We start from the raw sequence: 15,989 nt of genomic DNA on the forward strand, positions 1-15,989 counted from the left end.
AATTTAAGTGTCTGGGAGGACTTTCTAAAACCTGCAGCTGTAAGTCTGTTTTCTTTAGCTTCTGCTGCAGAAGTGGCTACTTTTCAAAAAGCCTCCTCATAAATTAATTTAGACAGTGTGCAAAATTAAAGAACTTAACACCTACAATGTTTTCCATATATACTTCATTCTAGGTTTTAGTTGCTAGTGCCCTATGAAAAGTATGTATTTTACATTCAAAGATAATCTTTTTGTAGGCCTGCTGTTTTGCACGTTTTATCAAGGGTGCCTTCATCTTTATTATTTGACAGTAATGATCAGAACGGCCAAGGTCTCTTATAAATACTTTACAGTTTTCCCTGTGCTATCTGGTCTCAAACTGACACTGAACTTTTGATATCCTAGTAGCAGTGCTTACCATTTGTGACACACCAAAAGTGCTCAGAAGGCTTAGGATGTTATTGCTGATTTCACCCATACATTAATATACAGGATGACCAAAAAGTCATGTTAACGTATGAAAATGCACTAATTCACTGAATAATGTAAGTAGAGAGGTGATACTTGATACAATGCCTGAAATGACGTAAGGTTTTACTGAAACTAAAAACAAGTGACAAAACTGACCAAAATATGGTACTGGACAGCAACAGATCAGTGACACTGAATGAGAATTGTTTTTTATGAGCTATAGTGACAGAGGGAGTCACATGCACCAGCAATCATGTCATGTAGACTTTGCCAGAAAAGGCATGATTACCAAAGCTTTATCATCAGACGAGAATCAATCACTTAAGCTTAATATTAGCAAAAGAAGGGTATTCCAATGTGTAAAGCTCATGCAATAAGGATCACTGTGAAAAAAATTATCGCAAATTCTGAAGCTATGGAATGTTCAGAAGAGCAGCCCTATAGTGGACAATGAGACAGAAGTGCTACTGCTACTTGGACAGTTCTGGAAGGAATGGAGACTTTAGCAGGCTCATGCCCACATGGTAAGGTAGTGCTCCTGAAGTCACATATCACACCACCACTTTTGCACTACTGTTTAGAGATCACTAAGGTGTACCCTCAAAGTCCCATTTCCTCATAAACTGTTATCCATCAGTTCTGTGATGCAGAGAACGTATGCTGTGTGAGCACTTCAAAAAATGGGGGAAAATGACTATTGGTTGTCTGACGTGTTGTGGACCTATGAAGCCCATTTGACCCTAACTTCACCCTTGCTATTTGGAGCATACTATTTTTTAATGAGGTATTTTAAGTAAAGAGGATTTATCTACCATTTCCATTCAGTGATGGGAAAATGGTTTACTGTGCAATTTATCAATGTGTTGTGCATGTAGAAATAATACTACTAGTAATTTCTCTCCTGTTTTTAATGAGTCTACTTTATCCTTTGGTGTCATATCTGTGTAAGGCAACCTTATAGTGATGTTATTGTTTTTTAACACATTAAAGATGCATGGATAAGTCCCTCATGGACTTGGCATGCAGAAATTGATTATTTGTTTATATAATGCACAGTGGTGGTAATTGTTAAACATTAAAAGCCTTATGTCTATGGGTGCCTTCTTGAAAAGTGGGTATTTGTGGAATTCTGGGGAAAATGGGGTAAATTACAACAAACTGCAACAACAGACTTATCTAAATATAGCTTAGGACCATGAGTGGTTTCATGGGGGTGGCCGAAAGTGGCAAGAGTGTATTTGTTTAAATGTTACACTGTGATATTTCTTAAACAGGGTACATCTGTGTAAATTACGTAATATTATTCTTGAAAAGACGTTAAAAAAAGGATTTTTTGAATATTGGGAGCAAATCGGCTCTACTGTAACAAATTAGAGCAAACACTCACAAAACTGTAAGTAGCAGAAAATTGTAGTAGTGAGAGGAAGGCTTTAATAATGTTTGCATTTAACTGTGAGGATTATTTTTATTGCGCCTAGGGGACAGTGGCAAATCTCTGCAATGATCCATCCACTATAGTGAACAGACAAAGAATGACAAAAATTCACTCGACTGGAATATAAATGAAAGGGGAAGATGGGAAATTTGTTGTAACTAATATTATTGGCGTAAAAAGGCAAGGAAGATATGATTTCTTGCCTCTTGTAAATCTTCCTATTGACCTAGGCCAGTGGGGGAAAGGTGACCTTCGTTTTGGTCTTAGAACCTGCACAGTGGATGGGTGACCAAGGAGGGGACAGTTGACGTGTTTTGGGTTGCATCCTGACCTTGAATGTACCACACGCAATTGCCTCAGAGACGTGGGTGGGGTGCCAGCTTGCACCGTGACGTTGAGATGAGATCATTATCTTAGGAAGAAAGCACCCTGCCCCAATAACAACGTGGTGACTGAAAAGGATGGAATGATATAATATAGAGCGAAAAAATATAATCATAGTGTTTGACGATTCTTACAACCATAGGAGGGTTACACTTCAAGACACGAGAAAGAGCACAGGAATGTTACTGATTCTGATTCAAATGTGGTGCGAGTGTTCAGGGAAATACACTAAGACAGGCCAAGATTTGCGCTCCACGAACGCAGCCAAGTCTGGTCAACACTCCGGCTTTCCTTGCCACTGTGCTATTCCTAGAGGTTGTGCGTTGAGACGCCTATATGCTGAAGGCTGCACACGCAGGAAACTTAGGAAGACGCGATTTCAACATAGTACAACAGTTTCTAAGAGCGAAATCTGCATCATACTTTCACAAGCAGATTTTATCACACGTATTTAATTTCAACTTTCTCTTTTCTGCCAAAACAAAAACTTTTATTACTTGATTAAAGAAGTATACATTAGGTAGTGGTAATACGGTGAGCGGAACTACAAAAAGCTTTTCCTACAGGCATTTAATATCTAATTTCAACTTTTTCTTTTCTGCCAAAATAATAAGTTATATTACTTGATTAAAGAAGTATACCTTAGGTAGTGCTAATACGGTGAGAGGAACTACAAATAGCTTTACCTATAGGCATTTAATATCAAGTTATTACGTTTATAAATTTTCGTTTATAATATGTAATATGTCGTGGACTATGGTTCGTGATGTGGTCAAACACATGGAGTTACGCAGATTAAAATCTGCCAAACCTGAACGCTGGTGAGACGTTGTCAATTTCATGGGGGAAAAACACCTGTATTGAACCAAAAATTGAAATAACTTTAGAGACTTGTCTTTGCGCAGTCGAAGATATTGGTCTTAAGGTGACATTTTATCACTGTCTTTTAAACACTGTAAGTAGGCTGTATAGGTTTTTCTGAATGGTAACGCCACGTAGCGCTCTGTTTGAAAATCACTGGCTGTGCTGTGTGCAGTCTGTGGTTGGTTTGCATTGTTGTTGGCTATTGTAGTGTTGGGCAGTTGGCTGTTAACAGCGCGTAGCGTTGCGCAGTTGGAGGTGAGCCGCCAGCAGTGGTGGATGTGGGAAGAGAGATGGCGGAATTTTGAGAGCGGACGATCTGGACGTGTGTCCATCAGAAAGAGTAAATTTGTAATATTGGATATCATGGACTGATATATATATTATGACTTTTGAACACTATTAAGGTAAATACATTGTTTGCTCTCTATCAAAATCTTTCATTTGCTAACTATGCCTATCAGTAGTTAGTGCCTTCAGTAGTTTGAATCTTTTATTTAGCTGGCAGTAGTGGCGCTCGCTGTATTGAGTAGTTCGAGTAACGAAGATTTTTGTGAGGTAGGTGATTTGTGAAACGTATAGGTTAATTTAGTCAGGGCCATTCTCTAGTAGGGATTATTGAAAGTTAGATTGCGTTGCGCTAAAAATACCTTGTGTCAGTTTAGTGATGATCAGAATAAGTAAAGAGAGAAATGTCTGAGTACGTTCAGTTTTGCTCAGCTGCTGGAAAATCAAATAACGTAAGGGGTTTACCAGCACAGTAATTCACTAATTTTTCGAAGGGGACGTTTCATAACACCTGGAATAGACAAACAGGTTGTTGAACTGTGTGCTACACGATCTGACAGATAAATCTAAATCAGTCTTCAGTTGCGAAATTTCTTTGCGAAATTGTGATGAAAAGTTTGAATTATTAAAACGTAGACATTTATGTCAGGTCCGTAAATGACTACCTCGGCTTATGGAAAATGTTCCAGGCCATGAACCGAAATCTGTTGTTTTCCCAAGAACTTCTTTTTGTTTGATGGTATCAGTCTGTTCATCACACGTTAATAAATGATTCTTCCCCTGCATTAAGGCATTTCATGAATTCAAATAATACGTGATGACCACAAAACATTTTGTCACTACTTTACTTACCTTAGCCTCAGTTTTTCTCCTAATGGCTCCCTTCAGTTCAGTCACCATTCACTGCCGTTCGTCAGGTTAGTAGGCAGTTTAGGTTTTTATGTTGGTAACGCCACGTAGCGCTGTGGATGAAAATCACTGACCGTGCTGTGTGCAGTCTATGGCTGGTTTGCAATGTTGGAATTTTTGCTATTGTAGTGTTGGGCAGTTGTATGTGAACAACGCATAGCGTTGTCAAGTTGGAGGTGAGCCACGTAAGACTGGATGTCGTGAACTGATATATATATATATATATATATATATATATATATATATGATGACTTTTGAACGCTATTAAGGTAAATACATTGTTTGTTCTCTATCAAAATCTTTCATTTGCTAGCTATGCCTATCAGTAGTTAGAACCTTCAGTTGTTAGAATCCTTTATTTAGCTGGCAGTATTGGCACTCGCTGTGTTGCAGTAGTTCGAGTAACGAAGATTTTTGTGAGGTAAGTGATTCATGAAAGGTATAGGTTATTGTTGTTAGTCGGGGCCATTCATTTGTTAGGGATTATTGAAAGTCAGATTGCGTTGCGCCAAAAATATTGTGTATCAGGTTAGTGATGATCAGAAAAAGTAAAGAGAGAAATGTCTGAGTACGTTCAGTTTTGCTCAGCTGTTTGAAAATCAAATAACGTAAGAGTTTTTCCAGCAGCGCCATTCATAAATTTTTCTAAGGCGAGGTTTCAGTCAGAAGACAAGTGCATCGTATCGACTTTCTGGTTGGTGTCATAATGTTCTAGTAAGTGTTTTTTCAGCCTATAGCAGTGCGATGGAATATTAAAGCACTTTTCATGGTCTTTAAACGATACAAAAAGTAAGGCAATTCCCATTCGGCACTGAACGATGTGGCTTCTCCACATTTCATTTTTAGACAAGCGCATAGATGCCGCAGTATTCCTGAAGTAGAACGTAAATGAAATCTAACGTAAGAAGTATTGTCAGAAAACTGATTGGCGTCTGAGAAGGCGAATGTTTTGCTCTTCATCCTCACTGCTGTGCCCGGGAGCACATTAAGAGCACTCACGTTCGTAGAGCGCTGCTTGGCGGGCCTGCACTAATACCTTAAACTGTATTCAAGGAAAAGGTGAGGTGTGTAATAAAATATTTATACAAGCATTGTTTAAACGGCATAAAGTTAAAATTATTTATGTGGTACATTACACAACATTTCTGAAAATATTCAAAGTGTCACACAGTTCAAAATATTCTACATAGAACGCAGTAATTTTTGAAGTCACTAAATCATGGACGAACATGGGCAATACAGTGTAATGGTCAGGTATACTGGCTTGAGAGTGTAGAATGGACTCAGGGAGCTAATGAACTTGGTCCTTCGTAAGAATTGTGGCTACAGGCCTCAATATGGGATGTGGAGCGATGAGGGCAAAGGTATATTTATAATATTACAGTGGAAGGACATTAACTTTGAATTTGGATATTTAGAGATTAATAAGTCACTGGGATAGGGGACGACTGATCTTACATTTGAATCTGAAAAAACTAGTCATACATCACGACCTCAATTGATGGGCCTTAAGTTTGGATCTGAAGGTAGAGGCTGGGCATTGAGATCTGAGGGTATTGGACGAAGATTAGGGTCAGATGGTATAGGTCTAAGATTGGGATCTGAAAGTATCGGTTTTAGGTTCGGATCTGAAGGGATCGGACGGACATTGGGATTTGATGGTAAGGGATAGAGGTTAGGGTCAGAGGGTATAGGTCTAAGGTTGGGATCTGAAGGTATGGGTTTTAAATTCGGATCTGACGGTATGGGGCGGAGATTAGGGTCAGTAGGTATAGGTCTAAGATTGTCATCTGAAGGAATAGGTTTTAAATTTGGATCTGATGGGATTCGCTGGACATTGGGATCTGAGGGTATGGGATGCAAGCTAGGGTCAGAGGGTATAGGCCTAAGATTTGGATCTGAAGGTATCGGTTTTAAGTTTGGGTCTGAAGGGATCACACTACCAATGGGACTTGAGGGTATGGGATGAAGGTTAGGGTTAGAGGGTACAGGTCTCAGACTGGGATTGTCAGGTAGGGGCCGTACGTTTGGTGCTATAGGAACCGATCTAGCACTCCTGTCTAAGATTACAGATGGGCCATATGAACTGGAGCGCGAAGTTTTGAAAATATGGTTGATGAAATGGGGAGCTATATCATCACTTGCTCCCTGGAGATCTTGTTGATTGATGTGCTTAGAAATGTAATAGTCTTCATGTATTTTTTCACTGTGTCGTCTAAACCCCGAATCACTTCCAGTGGCAAAGTCGCTTGGCTCTGAAACTCCGTGGCGATCACCTTCATTATGTTGTGCACGCACTATAATGACATAAAGTGCGAACACCTCTGCGATTATCTGGAATGACAGAAAAATTTGTTAGTCTTTATTAATGCACACAAGTATGTTAAGAAAGTTTCTGTTTAGCTTTAAACAAAATACTAGGAACAAATTACACGTTTTCTAGCTGACAACCACAATAGTTCCATGAGTGAATATGACTCTGTGGCAAAGTTGTAGCTGTATGCTCTGCTAGTATAAGGGTTACATTGTCACTAATTGTGAAAAAAAATAATGCAACGTTATTAGAAACGCATGAACAAACACTTGCGCAACGATTATATTCTGCTCTTAAACATGGCTCGAAACAGGCATTACATCACCGTGATACTACTGTTTTCTAATCCAAATGAGAAACTGTGAAGATATTTACTAACGTTATGTAGTCATCAGATATGCGGGACGTTCAATTATTATTGTTACAATGGCTTAACAATTTCGAGGAAAAATCAAAAGCAACTTCAAGCTCGTATCTGGAGTTTTGCGTCAACCACTGAACTCACCTGTGAAAACTACAGACAGGAGCAGAGAAAATTTAATTCAATCTTTCACTCTATAACAGTTAGGAGGAGTTTAACAACTAAACATATTTATAACATAAAGGTCCGATTCACATCAATTGTTTGCATATTCAGTCAATATCGAGGCACATGTATACGTAGCAAAATAGTTACAAAGTGCGAAGTGCCTCCATGGCCTTCAACCAAATTTATGAGCATATAATGGAGGCTCACAAAATGTACACCGCTTACTCACATTCCAGGGTAACGTTACGTGATGTACAATGGGACTGCCTGTGCACATCTTGTCCACTGCTGAATTAACTAAGTGATGTGTCTGAGTTTGTAACAGAAATCGTGGGCCTGGGGGCTAATGGAGCAGTATATTTCTAAATAACGAAGTGTGAAAGCATTCACTGTACCATAAAAGAGTGTCGTGGATGTAAAAGGGGCGTTCAGTACGTAACCCAACACATTTTTCTTTTACTCGGCCAATTCCCGTTGAAAAAATGCAGAACTTATTTTGGGACTTTGTGGATTATTTCCGCTTCAACCCCTATAGTTTCGTAAGGTTTCGATGGGTGACGGCGCTATACGTAGCCTTCTAAATGCTTTTCTAACGGAGGTGCCTTCCAAGCAAAGAGCTGTCATTGAGTTTCTTTTGGTGGTAAACCACAGAATCACAGATATTCATAGGCGCTTGCAGGATGTCTACGGAGACCTGGCAGTGAACAAAAGCACGGTGATTCGGCGTGCAAGGCGTATGTCATTATCTCAACAATGGACCGGTCCTCGTCATCTCCCTTACAACCCGGATTTTGCACCTTCCGACTTGTATCTGTTTGACCCAATGGAGTATGCACTTCGCGTGAAGCAGTACATGGATGATGGGTAGGGTATTGATTCAGCAAGATGTTGGCACCGAGATCGACCAGCAGGTGGTAAATACAGCCCTCCAGGAAAGATGACGTAACGTCAACGTATTGAGCGCTGATTATGTTGAAAAATGGAGTTTTGTAGCCAGTAGAGTTGGGAATAACATAGTGTAATGGAATCCCCAATAAAACCAACCTACTTTCAGAAAAATTGTGTTGCATTAGTTAATGAACGCCCGTCGCACAATGACAGTACTGTGGCGCTGTAGAGCTAAACGTACTTCTGACGTTCGAATTGAACGTCGGCTACTATAGGACATGAAGGCTAACTGTCTTCCTACATTGGAACATACCACAGCCCAAGTAACACATGGAACAACCTCACTTGGATCCAGGATAACAAGTAAGCAGAAGGGGTCTTCGAAGTATGCGCTATGGACCCATGCTCACGACAGTAAAGAAACATTACTATTTTAAATTATTACGCGAAAATATCTGATGGAGAGAGGTCTAGCGCATGCTCTAGTGGCCTCCACTAGGATTATTCGTTCATTTTATGACTACACGTCTCTTTTGTTTACGAAGCCGTTCTCGGAGTTCACGTTCGGTACCAAATAATAATTATCTGTCTTGGAAAGGATAGGCAATCTTAGGAAGATATTACAATTTGCAACATCCATAGAATTGGCTTCGTGTGATTGGTTGAACAAGTTCAAGAATTCAAACTGATTTCGTGGATGTAGAATGCCTCGGAGTGTAACCTTAAAGAAGATCATGATACCTGTAAGAATTTTCCGTGATGCATTATTTAACGGCTACGGAACACGTTCCAGACAGCGTGGATTTTGATACTCGTATTTGTGCCCATCTATAAGCACCTGACTACGTCACTTCCTGATCTAGCAATAGCTATTCAGGGTACTAAAAGGAAATTAGAGTTTAACGTCCCATCGTTGAGGGGATTGTTGGAGACTTAGCACAAAGGTATTGAAGAAGAATGGGGAAGAAAATTAGCCATTTCCTTTCGAAAGGAAATATCCGGGCAGCTGCCTTAAGAGACTGATTATTGTAGCTTTCTGTTTGTGAAACGTTGTACTGTGTTTAGATGGTGCAGAAACAATGAAAAATGGTGTATTTCAAATTGTCCTCACGCACTATTTGTATAACTTTAACTGGAATTATTAATTTTTTTCTACTGCAAGAGTCGATTTCGCTGCACTTTACAAGGGATACTTCCATGTAATGTAATAAAAACATAATCACCAATGAAATGAGGGCAATATTTACTATTCATTTATGTCCGTAATGCCAAAAGAATGAAGTACGTATCACATGTAAAAATTCTCCAAAGGTTTGGAATTTTTCAGTATTTTCCACTTTTGAAATATTTAAAGAAAATTGTTCTGTCCATTATAAAGTAAGTAGCACTCAGATTGCTAGCTCCCTGTTACTAGTTGTTCCGGATTAAAGTGTGCTTGAAGTAATGCAAATCAAAGTTATGGGAAACTCAAGAGGCTATGTACAAGAGTTCAAACTATTCAAATAGCATCAGAACAGTCCAGCAATTTCAGTTACTTCATCCTAACCCACGTTCTCTTCCTTTTTTCCTTCCATCTTCTCGCTCCTGCATTCGGGAGCTTTACTTATTATTTGTAGAGAAAATCTCTGCTGATCTTCTTATAAACAGTGTTATCGTCAACACCATTCCCGATCCATAACTCTTAACCCCCCCCCCCCCCCCCCCCGCCCCCCGTTTGTTGCTGCGTCGCCGAAACGTCTTACATCACTTAGATTTTGAAAAACATGTTTGTTGGTCGATTAAAACTGTGTGGTAGAGCACTTGCCCGCGAAAGGCAAAGGTCCCGAGTTCGAGTCTCGGTCGGACACACAGTTTTAATCTGCCAGGAAGTTTCATATCAGCGCACACTCCGCTGCAGAGTGAAAATTTCATTCATGTTTGTTGGTCGTCTTCACTGCTTTTGGATGCTAGTTCCTCTATTCAAAAATGCCTTGTGAGAACCATATCCTTTCTCGGAACATTTCGGGCAAAATGTACGCCGTGGATTGGTGTTTGTTGAAAGTTAAAAAATACTGCTTATATTGCTCTTATCTGTATTGCCAAATCTCAAGTAACACTGGAACAAATGACTCTCATTATCTGTAGTTTTCCACGACCGGTTAATAAATTAGCATCAAAAAATTTTTATCCATTCGTTTATCTTTTACCTTAATCCCAACTATTTTGGCGCGTTTTCACAACATTTAAATTCGAAATTTCTTTCTCTGCGTACATTTTCGCTCCCCTCACCTCTGCGAAACCTTTTGTGTCTCTGCCATCAAAGCAAAAATAATAATTCAGACCTTTGAAAAACTTTAAAAACATATTCACCTTCCATTTCACCTCTTCAAACCATAAAACTTACAGAAACCATTAGATAAATGGCCTGCAACTTCATAAGACAAAACCTCAAGTGAAAATTTGAAAACTGATAACTACAAACACACATGTCTGAAGTCTGAGTCCCAGGTAGAATAATTTTGTCATGGGTGGCTTTCCCAAGAATACCCGTCAGGTAAAACAGGGTGTTCTGCACATCCTCGTCAAACAGGAATCGTCGACCTTTCAAGGCCTTTTCTAAGAAGCCAAAGGCGTGATTATCGAATGGGGACAGATCAGGAGCCGGCCGAAATGGCCGTACGGTTAAAGGCGCTGCAGTCTGGAACCGCAAGACCGCTACGGTCGCAGGTTCGAATCCTGCCTCGGGCATGGATGTTTGTGATGTCCTTAGGTTAGTTAGGTTTAACTACTTCTAAGTTCTAGGGGACTAATGACCTCAGAAGTTGAGTCCCATAGTGCTCAGAGCCATTTGAACCATTTGAACAGATCAGGACTGCAGCGCTGGTTTTCGAGTGTCTCACACTTAAGTCGGCCTAACTTACGCGTTACGACATTTGCGACGTGGGGCAGTGAGTTGGCATGGAGCAGCAGCACCCCTTGTCACTCACCATCCCACAATGGCGGTTTTCGGCAGACATGCTGCCCCACCCCGTCTCCCATACACATTCTTCATTATCCGATAGATGTCTATCAGTGTTTGTCCTTCGCCAGCCAAGAAAAGAATAACATAACATTGGTCCTGTTGGGACCTATTTGGTAATAATGTCACCGTAGTTCACGTTTTCGCGTTTATCGCACGCATCTTGTAAAGATCCGAATACCACACCTATCCCTTGCATACGTGTCGGTGCATATAAACCCCCATCGGAGTCGCTCTACGTTGCACACATACTGCAGTAACGCCCTCAAACGGAAACTTTTTGTTCGCCCCTTGTATGATATAGTCTTAAACTTAATATCCCTTGTAGAGGCCCTATATATCTTCCTCCCACCTTCTAGCTTTCCCTTTGCATAGCACTGGCTTACTATCTGAGCTTATGAGATTCATAATGTTGCTTCTGTTTTCTCCAATTTTCCTACAGGCAGCGTCTATCTCTCGTCTAGTTATGTGTGATTCTACAGCCTTTCATTTATCCCCTAGACCTTCCCGCTTAATCTTTTCGCATTGTCTTTCAATCTCATTTTTTACACTCTCTTTATTCCTTTTTGCTTCATTTGCTACCATTTTATATTTTCCCCTTTCGTCAGTTAAATTCAGTATCTCACGTGTTATCCAAAGTTTTCTACTGTCTTGTCTTTTCACCTATGTAATTCCTTGATGCCATCCCTATTTCATCTCTCAAAGCTACCCAGTCGTTTTCTGTTGTCTTCCTTTCCCCTGTTTCTGTCAAACGTTGCCTAATGCTCCCTCTGATACCCTTAACAACCTGTGGTTCTTTCAACTTAGCCAGGTTCCTTCTCTTTAATTTCCCACCTTTCTGCAAATTCCTCAATTTTACACTGCAGTTCATAACCAATAAATTATGGTTGGAGTCCGCTGGAAGAGTGGTTCAGTGTGGGGTAGCGGAGGGGTGAAGTGGACTGCAACAGTCGTCGTGGGGCTGTGGACCACTGTGGCTGCGGCGGGGACGGAGCCTCTCCGTCGTTTCTAGGCACCCGGTTATCGTACAATACATACAATAAAATGATTGGAGTCCAGTTCTGCCCCTGAAAGTGTTTTACAGTTTAAAATCTGTTTCTGAAATCTCCGTCATTCCATTATATATTCCTGAAACGATTCGATGTCCTCAAGTGTCTTCCACTTACCCGACCTTTTACATAATTCTTAAACCTTAGCGTTGATCCATTTATGCTCTGTGCCGAATTCTCAAGGCAACTACGTCTTTCATCCCTTCCCCCTCCCCAGTCCTTGGTCCATGTTCTCCTACCATTCTTCCATCTATTCCTTTTCCCTACCGAATTCCAGCCACTTATCACAGCTAGCTGAGCAATTTCCTTTGTCTCATCGTACGATGTGTAACTTTCTTAATCATCTGCAGAATTGGCACCCATATAAACTTGTACTTCTGTGGTGGCTGTTGGCTTGATGACTGTCTTGGCTACAATAATGCATTCAGTATGCTGTTCATACTAGCTAATCGGCACTTCTGTTTTCTTATTTATTTTTACGCCTACTTGAGACTTAGGTACTCCTGTCCGATTTTGTGTTGATATCTTTGTACTAAAATGACCAGAAGTCCTGATCTTCCAGCTGCTGCACTTTACTCTTACTATATCTAGCTTCAACCTCCCGTTCTTGTTTTTAAATCCTGCCTTATTAAGAGAGCTAATATCCTACGTTCCGACCCATCGAATTCCTTGGCTTTTCAAAAAATGGTCAAATGTGTCTGAAATCTTATGGGACCTAACTGCTAAGGTCATCAGTCCCTAAGCTTACACGCTACTTAACCTAAATTATCCTAAGGACAAACATACACACACCCATGCCCGAGGGAGGACTCGAACCTCCGCCGGGACTAACCGCACTGTTCATGACTGCAGCGCCTAGACCGCTCGGCTAACCCCACGTGGACCTTGGCTTTTCCTGAGGAAGACATCCTTCTGAATAGTCCCAGTCCAGAGATCCAAATGAGAAATCACTACCTCTAGAATACTTTGCGCAAGAGGATGCCATCATCATTTAACCGTAAGTGCAGCAGCCTGTCCTTGGGAGAATAAAGTCAGGCCCATAGTTTCGCCTTGCTTTCAGCCTTTCGCATTACAGCAAGACAATGTTGGCTGATGTTGCAAGGTCAGATCAATCATTTTGACTTTTGCTCCGGCAACTACTGAAAAGGCTGCTGCCCCTCTTCGGGAACCACGAATTAGTGCTGCCTCTTCACAGACACTCCTTCGCTGTGGTTGCACGAATGACGTGGCTATCTGTATCTTTTAATCAGCATAGCTCATTTAGGTAATACACTCCTGGAAATGGAAAAAAGAACACATTGACACCGGTGTGTCAGACCCACCATACTTGCTCCGGACACTGCGAGAGGGCTGTACAAGCAATGATCACACGCACGGCACAGCGGACACACCAGGAACCGCGGTGTTGGCCGTCGAATGGCGCTAGCTGCGCAGCATTTGTGCACCGCCGCCGTCAGTGTCAGCCAGTTTGCCGTGGCATACGGAGCTCCATCGCAGTCTTTAACACTGGTAGCATGCCGCGACAGCGTGGACGTGAACCGTATGTGCAGTTGACGGACTTTGAGCGAGGGCGTATAGTGGGCATGCGGGAGGCCGGGTGGACGTACCGCCGAATTGCTCAACACGTGGGGCGTGAGGTCTCCACAGTACATCGATGTTGTCGCCAGTGGTCGGCGGAAGGTGCACGTGCCCGTCGACCTGGGACCGGACCGCAGCGACGCACGGATGCACGCCAAGACCGTAGGATCCTACGCAGTGCCGTAGGGGACCGCACCGCCACTTCCCAGCAAATTAGGGACACTGTTGCTCCTGGGGTATCGGCGAGGACCATTCGCAACCGTCTCCATGAAGCTGGGCTATGGTCCCGCACACCGTTACGCCGTCTTCCGCTCACGCCCCAACATCGTGCAGCCCGCCTCCAGTGGTGTCGCGACAGGCGTGAATGGAGGGATGAATGGAGACGTGTCGTCTTCAGCGATGAGAGTCGCTTCTGCCTTGGTGCCAATGATGGTCGTATGCGTGTTTGGCGCCGTGCAGGTGAGCGCCACAATCAGGACTGCATACGACCGAGGCACACAGGGCCAACACCCGGCATCATGGTGTGGGGAGCGATCTCCTACATTGGCCGTACACCACTGGTGATCGTCGAGGGGACACTGAATAGTGCACGGTACATCCAAACCGTCATCGAACCCATCGTTCTACCATTCCTAGACCGGCAAGGTAACTTGCTGTTCCAACAGGACAATGCACGTCCGCATGTATCCCGTGCCACTCAACGTGCTCTAGAAGGTGTAAGTCAACTACCCTGGCCAGCAAGATCTCCGGATCTGTCCCCCATTGAGCATGTTTGGAACTGGATGAAGCGTCGTCTCACGCGGTCTGCACGTCCAGCACGAACGCTGGTCCAACTGAGGCGCCAGGTGGAAATGGCATGGCAAGCCGTTCCACAGGACTACATCCAGCATCTCTACGATCGTCTCCATGGGAGAATAGCAGCCTGCATTGCTGCGAAAGGTGGATATACACTGTACTAGTGCCGACATTGTGCATGCTCTGTTGCCTGTGTCTATGTGCCTGTGGTTCTGTCAGTGTGATCATGTGATGTATCTGACCCCAGGAATGTGTCAATAAAGTTTCCCCTTCCTGGGACAATGAATTCACGGTGTTCTTATTTCAATTTCCAGGAGTGTATTTTCAAATAATGTTTCATTTTTATTAAACCTGCCCTACAAATCACAAAATTTCCTAAAGGTATGCAGAAAAATTCCAATAGACGTTGTTTTTCTGAGGGTGGAGGGGGAGAAGGAGGTGCAGCCTTGGCAGTTCTGCAAAGGTCACAGGATCACGACAGTACGACTCTGTTGCAAGCTGAGGGTTATAAACGTCTGCCCCTGTGGTGGAATAAAAACCTTGATCCATCGCATGAACAGCACTTTAACCAGTTCTCACTGACCAGTTGAAACACTGGTTACACCAGCTGAGTCGTTTTCGGTGTTGGACCCATATGAGTCGGAGATGAACGCAATCACCGTTTCAATGTGAGAAATAGATTAATTTATTTAATCGTATGGCTAGGGTCCCCCGTTGGGCAGATCGTTCGCCAGGTGCCGGTCTTTCAATTTGACGCCACGTCGTCGACCTGCAGTCGATGAGGATGATAAGATGATGATGAGGACAGCACAACACCCAGTCCTTGGGCGGATAAAACTGAGAAAGAGATGTGTGTTCGTTATTGCTATATCGTATTTTCGATTATCGCTGTATAGAGTGGTCCCCTGTTGAACGAAACAGCTTTGCAGCAACTCGTGACACTTGGCCAGCAGAGCGCCAAAAAATTACTTTAGTACCCTTATGAAGCTGAATAGTTGGTAATTGTTCATGATACAGATGTAGGCCCCAGTTATAGACTACGTGTGTGTGTGTGTGTGTGTGTGTGTGTGTGTGTGTGTGTGTGTGTGTGAGGAAGAGAAAGAGAGAGGAAGAGAGAGCATGAGAAGACAGCCAATTACTCGAAAACGACCTCTATCCATCAGGTAGTTTCAGAGGTTGCAAGTAATCAACTATGGAACAGTTCGGGGGACCTAAGTAATTGTAGTCGCAAAAAGAAGTCACTTTATCTACTATTTCGTCAGTATTTTGTTAATTGCTACAATACTTTATTACTGTGCTTCACTTTTTTAATAAAAAGCCATTTTCTTGTGGGATCATTTATTAACCCCAGAATTACAACAAACTCCGAGCAAAAACTATTAAGTTAGTGCGAATATTAAATGTGTAGCCTACGGCTTACCTAAACTACGTTTCTGGGGATCCAGGATTTTATATTCACATTTTCTTTGTTCTCGTATCTGCTTAGTTAATGGGTCACTACATAGGTGTCC

Source organism: Schistocerca cancellata, chromosome 5 (assembly GCF_023864275.1).
Source record: "Schistocerca cancellata isolate TAMUIC-IGC-003103 chromosome 5, iqSchCanc2.1, whole genome shotgun sequence".
Classification (NCBI taxonomy): domain Eukaryota; kingdom Metazoa; phylum Arthropoda; class Insecta; order Orthoptera; family Acrididae; genus Schistocerca; species Schistocerca cancellata.